At 43.8% G+C, this 6,000-nt stretch overlaps 1 protein-coding gene across 1 annotated transcript in view; it reads left to right on the top strand.

Annotated features, from left to right (window-relative positions):
• The first annotated feature begins 3,249 nt into the window (after positions 1 to 3,249).
• Positions 3,250 to 6,000, top strand: part of LOC132825674 (probable G-protein coupled receptor 82) — a 53,311-nt gene continuing 50,560 nt past the window's right edge. Inside the window, exon 1 of the mRNA XM_060841054.1 lies at positions 3,250 to 3,327. The gene's annotated coding sequence lies outside the window, so the exon portion shown is untranslated. The remainder of the gene's footprint in view (positions 3,328 to 6,000) is intronic.

Raw genomic sequence — 6,000 nt, 5'->3', positions numbered from 1 at the left:
TTCAGTGTTCTAACAACAGTATGGTAGAAACTGTTGTGAAACCGGCTGGTGCATGTGTTCAGGCTTCTGTACCTTCTCCCCGATGGTAGAAGTTGTAGAAAAACATTGCCAGGGTGGTATGGATCTTTAAGAATGCTGGTGGTCTTTCCTTGACAGTGGGGTTGGTAGATGGATTCTATAGATGGGGGGGTTGGCCTTTGTGAATGTCTGGGTCAAGTTCACCACTCCCTGTAACCGTCTCCGATCTTGAATGGTACAGTTGTCATAACAGGTACTGATACATCCAGACAGAATACTCTCGATGGTGCCTCTATAAAATGTTGGCAAGGGTATTCGCCATCATGCCAAATTTCCTCAGCTACCTGAGGAAGAAGAGATGTTGTGGGGCCTTTGTAACCAGTGCATCCACATGAAGAACCAAGAAAGCTTGTTGTGAATGGCCACTGCCACTCTCTACTCGTTCCACCTCTGCGCTCTTAATGTATAGGGGGGCATGAGTAACATCCAGCCAAAAGTCATTAATGATTTCCTTGGTTTTGCTGGCATTGAGAGCTGGGTTGTTCTCAGTACACCATTTTTCCAGGTCTTCCACCTCCCATTTGTAGTTTGTCTCATCGCCATCTGAGATTCGAATGACTATGGTGGTGTCGTCAGTGAACGTGTAAATGGCATTAGTCTGGTATTTGGCGACGCAGTCATGGGTATACAGTGAGTACAGTACGCACCCCTCGGGGGCTCCAGTGTTGAGTGTTAGGATGAAATATTGTCCCCAGTCTTCACTGACAAGTGAAGAGGTGAAGGCAGACAGGTTGTTGTTATTTGTCGGCTGTTTCAGGGCTATGGTAGACCCTAATGAATTAACGCTGTTGCAGGAAAGACGGGGTTCGGGTGCTAACAATACTTTTAAAGACATGGACTGTGAAAGTGGGTTGGTGGGAAATGGAGCAGTAGTTAACAATGACAAATAATTCAACAGTCGGGTTGACTTTTTGAGGAGAGTGATAATGGTGGTTTTGAAAAGAAGGAGACAGGATCTCAGGTCAGAGAAACATTGACGACTCCAGTTCATTAGCATTAGTTTGAAAGGGCTAGAATACAAGGGCAGAGATATACTGCTGAAGCTGTATATGGCTCTGGTCAGACCGCATTTGGAGTATTATGAGCAATTTTAGCCCTGTTTCTAAGGAAGATGTATTGGCTCTGGAGGGTATCCAGAGAAGGACTAAAGGAATAATCCAGAAGATAAAGTGCTGGTCATACGAGGAGTGATTGAGGACTGTACTGTTGAGGTCTGGACTTGATGGAGATGAGAAGAATGATGGGAGATCTAATTGAAACTAACAGAATACTTAGACGTCTGGATAGAGTGGACATGGAGAAGATATTTCCATAACTCGTAGATGAAGTTAGGACCTGAGGGCACAGCCTCAGAGTGAAGAGATGACCCTTTAGAACTGAGATGAGGAGGAATTTATTTAGGGAGAGGGAGGTAAATTTGTGTAACTCATTGTCTCAGAAAGGTGGGGAGGTTGACTCATTGAGAGTATTTAAGACAGAGATAGATAGGTTCTTGATCAGTAACGGGATTAAAGGTTACTGAGAAGGCAGGAGAATGGGGTTGAGATGTGGATCAGCCATGATCAAATGGCAGAGCAGACTGGTTGGGCCAAATGGCCTCATTCTATCCCTTTGTCTTATGGCCTTATGGTCTTATGGTGCTGGGAAGTGAAGGTTTGGTGGTCGGTGGTTTGGTGAGAAGCAGCACAAGAAGCTCTTGATTTTAGTGTAGGAAGTTGGAAAGAGCAGAAAAGAAATAATCAAATGAAGTGTTGATTGTGGAGAATAAAAGCCAAGAGTTAGCTTTATTCTTCATGATAATCTTGGAGCAACGGGTTTAGGCAGAAGCACAGTTCTATACAATGTGGTCTGGTCAGCTCTGGAGATAGACAATGAAACTAGTGCAGAAGCTTATATTCAGATCTTTGTCTGTTAGACTTGAAGGAGTGAAGTGGGGGTGAGAGGGGGTGATGTTCCTGGGGTTAAGGGCATTAGAAAAGTACGAGAGGGAATGATTGAGCATGTACATTTCAGAGCAGTAACTGTTATTACATAGCCTGCTGACTCAGAGCTACCGACAGACCCACCTGAAGCTAAACATTGTGCTTGACTGATGCAGATAATAGATAACATTTTGACATAAACAACTGGTATAGATAACAAAGAAAGTATGCCTTTGGCTTACATACAGCAGTAACACAGATCACATTTTGAAATTAATAATGCGTAGTCTGAAAGCTAATTCTCACAGCATTGGAAGTGAGTCATTTACTAAAATGACTTGTCTTTCCTTTCTCTATTCAAAGTGTGATAACAGTGATGACAACTAACACATGTGACATCTCTGAAGCCCGAGAGCTGATGTTTTCTATGGTTTAATATCTACTGGATGATCATCACTTTCAAAAATCTAGAAGTGAGCATCAGCAGAGGGATCAGGTCAGTAACTGAAACGGTCAGCCAGGTTTTAGGAATCTGTAAAAGAATACAGCAAGGGACACTTGTGGAAAAAAAACCCAAAAATAATGAGCTGAATTTTACTGGCAGGAGTGGACGGGGAGGGGGCTTGGTAAAATGGTATGGTACTGCTCTCTGATGCTCAGCAATTTTACAAGCTGCAGGTCCTGCAACAGGTCTAACAGATCAGTGACCAACAGGATTGAGGCTTTTAATTAACCAGGGTTCTGAAATGTTGTGAGTTTTAATGACTTTGCAAAGGGTGCTAAAGTTTCTCATAAGTTCAGTGACCTTTATTTTCAAAGCAGATGGAATTAATGCCACAGTTCACTGGTGGAAGCAAGTGGCAGGCATGATTTGCATCTTCCTGTTGATACAGTAGCTGTGTGAAGAAAGTGAGGACTGTAGATGCTGGAGATCAGAGTCAAAAAGTAAGGCACTGGAAAAGAACAGTGGGTCAGGCAGCATCTGAGGAGCAGGGGAGTCGCGTTTCGAGCATAAGCCCTTCATCAGGAATGCTAATGTGTCAAATCAGTGTGTGTGAAATACAATATGGCCAGGCTATCACATTGGGTCAAACTGTACTGGATGGGCCTGAGTGTTGAAAGTAGAAAGGTGCTACTGAGAACCACAGCAGCCCCTAAAGGCAGGATAGGCCTCTTTCGAAGCTTAACACAGTGGAGGCTTCACCTGGCGATGAGGAGCTTTGTTTTAAAGCTAGACTCCTCCAGATAGGAGCAGACAGACATACAGTGATGCAGCTACCTACAACATCAACAGATCAAGAAGGCAGCTCACCACTATCTTCACAAGGTACATAGGGATGGGTAATAAATGCTGACCCAGCCAGCGATGCCCAACTCCCATTAATGTTTTTAAAACCATTGCAGAAGATTGTTAGATTTTGAACTCAAGTTACATCAAGTGTAGACTGGGTTTCCACAGTCTTCAACATGGGGTTAAAAAAGGATAATGTGCTCAGTACCGAGTGCATTCTCCCAACTGGTCAGTCCCCAAGCTGACCCAATGAATAAGATGTGTTTCTGTAAATGTGCTGAATTAAGACCAATTTCCAAATCAACACTAGCATACACGTCTTGAATATTCTTATATATTTAAAATGTTTAACTTGTAAATTACTGAGTTTTTACCAACAAAACTAGTGAGTGGTTCAATGTAAGTTTTTTAAAAAGTTATTTTCCATGATGCAAAATTGACCTACTTAGCTGATGGTTCAGAAAATTTTTTTTACTGTTCTTATCTTTTTGTACGCATTTCATTTCCAACTCGATTAGCTAACAACACCAAATGTCTTCTCTTAAATACTTCAATTGATATATTTTAATGCAAAGAAAAATGTAAATAGTTATGTTACGTTGTAATGCTGTTTGCACAGCTTCATTTTTTTGTCTCAGCCATTTTTAAAATTATTTGAAGAGCAGAAATTTACACTGTAACCTATCCAAAAAAAAAATTTCAGGTGCAATTTGTGCCTACTTTCCCAATCTCCTTCATTTTTTTTGCATCACTCATTAAGCATCAGTGTTAGCTGTGTGCGTCAGTGTGAGGCTAACTGCATAAAATTTCTTTCTTTTTAAGTTTCACTTAAAGGGACACTGTTTCACTCCTTCATCCTCATGTGTAATTCACGATGCTAAGCGTTTTGTCAAAGATAGGATATTTCAGCTGAGCTGTTTTAAAATATGTTTAGGTTTCATTTCTTACAGTCTTTCTCTGAGAATTGCATCAGATAACTAGAATGCTGTGGAGAACAGGAACACGGTATTGTGCGAATTATGTATGTAAATGCATACTTCCCCTTTAAAGTGCCAAGTACAGTAATTTGGCAATACCGAATGCTTTAGAAATGTTGATTAATTTGAAAAGCCAAGACTTCATAGAATCCCCACAGTGCGGAAAGAAGCCATTCACCACATCAAGTCTGCACTGAATATCCGAAAAGCATCCTACCCAGCTCCCTATCCTGGTATTTCCCAAGGCCAATCCACCTAACCTGCACAACTTTGGATTGTGGGAAGGAACCAGAGCACCCGGAGGAAACCCACGCAGATGCGGGGAGAATACGCAAACTCCACACAAACAGTCGCCCAAATATGTAATTGAACCTGGGTTCCTGGTGCTGTGGCAGTGGTGCTAACCACCATGCTGCCCAACTGAAAATGATCAGCCCACAATGCTTTTAATTTTGGAATGCAGAATTATTGTGTGGGACTGTTCTTAACTCAGCGTAACCAATAATTTGTTTGTGAGGGCTGTCCTGCATTTTTGTTGGGCGAAACCTTACAGAGGTCTATGCAATACGGGCTATGGTGAGATGTGTGGCAGAATTGGGCAATATGTGCAGTGACACCAGTCTTGACATTGAGATCATCCTGTTCCATCGTTTAAGCTTTTCACATGCTATGGTGAGATTCTCAATGGACAGCGACGAGGTGCCAGCTGACGAGGATGACACAAATTAAAATGCCTTGCGAATGACATCACTCACCTCATTAATATGTAGTGCCCCATGTGACCAAATTCACCAAGCACATGAGAGTCATGAAAACCTGACAAGGAAACCAGAGACAGCACCTGGCAGATTCAGCTCACTGCTTGTTCTCAATGACCTCCATGTTAGACACAGGGCACCAATGTCTCAGGGCATACTCCATGGGCATGGGCCATATGTCCACCACAACCAAGGCTGGCAGTATTTGACATGAGAGAGACTTTATGAAAGTGCATGCCACATTGTTAATACACTTACAGGATGTCAAATTGTCTTGATGGTAGGTGAGAGAGGGTGATGGTGGAGGGTTGTTTTTCAGAGCTGAAAAATGTGCTGTTGGAAAAGCGCAGCAGGTCAGGCAGCATCCAATGAGCAGGAGAATCGACGTTTTGGGCATAAGCCCTTCAGGAATGAGGAAGGTGTGCCAAACAGGCTAAGATAAAAAGTAGGGAGGAAGGACTTGGGGGAGGGGCGTTGGGAATGCGATAGGTGGAAGGAGGTTAAGGTGAGGGTGATAGGCTGGCGAGGGGGTGGGGGCGGAGAGGTCGGGAAGAAGATTGCAGATGAAGAAGGCGGTGCTGAGTCCGAGGGTTGGGACTGAGATAAGGTGGGGGGAGGGGAAATGAGGAAGCTGGAGAAATCTGCATTCATCCCTCGTGGTTGGAGAGTTTCTAGGCGGAAGATGAGGCACTCTTCCTCCAGCCGTCGTATTGCCATGGTCTGGCGATGGAGGAGGCCAAGGACCTGCATGTCCTTGGTGGAGTGGGAGGGCGAGTTAAAGTGTTCGGCCACGGGGCAGTTGGGTTGGTTGGTGGGGTGTCCCAGAGATGTTCTCTGAAACATTCCGCAAGTGGGCGACCTGTCTCCCCAATGAAGAGGAGGCCACATCAGGTGCAGTGGATGCAGTAACTGATGTATGTGGAGGTGCAGGTGAATTTGTGATGGATATGGAAGGATCCCTTGGGGCCTTGGAG

This window comes from Hemiscyllium ocellatum, chromosome 21 (assembly GCF_020745735.1).
Source record: "Hemiscyllium ocellatum isolate sHemOce1 chromosome 21, sHemOce1.pat.X.cur, whole genome shotgun sequence".
Lineage (NCBI taxonomy): Eukaryota > Metazoa > Chordata > Chondrichthyes > Orectolobiformes > Hemiscylliidae > Hemiscyllium > Hemiscyllium ocellatum.
This window is presented reverse-complemented; position numbering and strand designations above follow the sequence as displayed.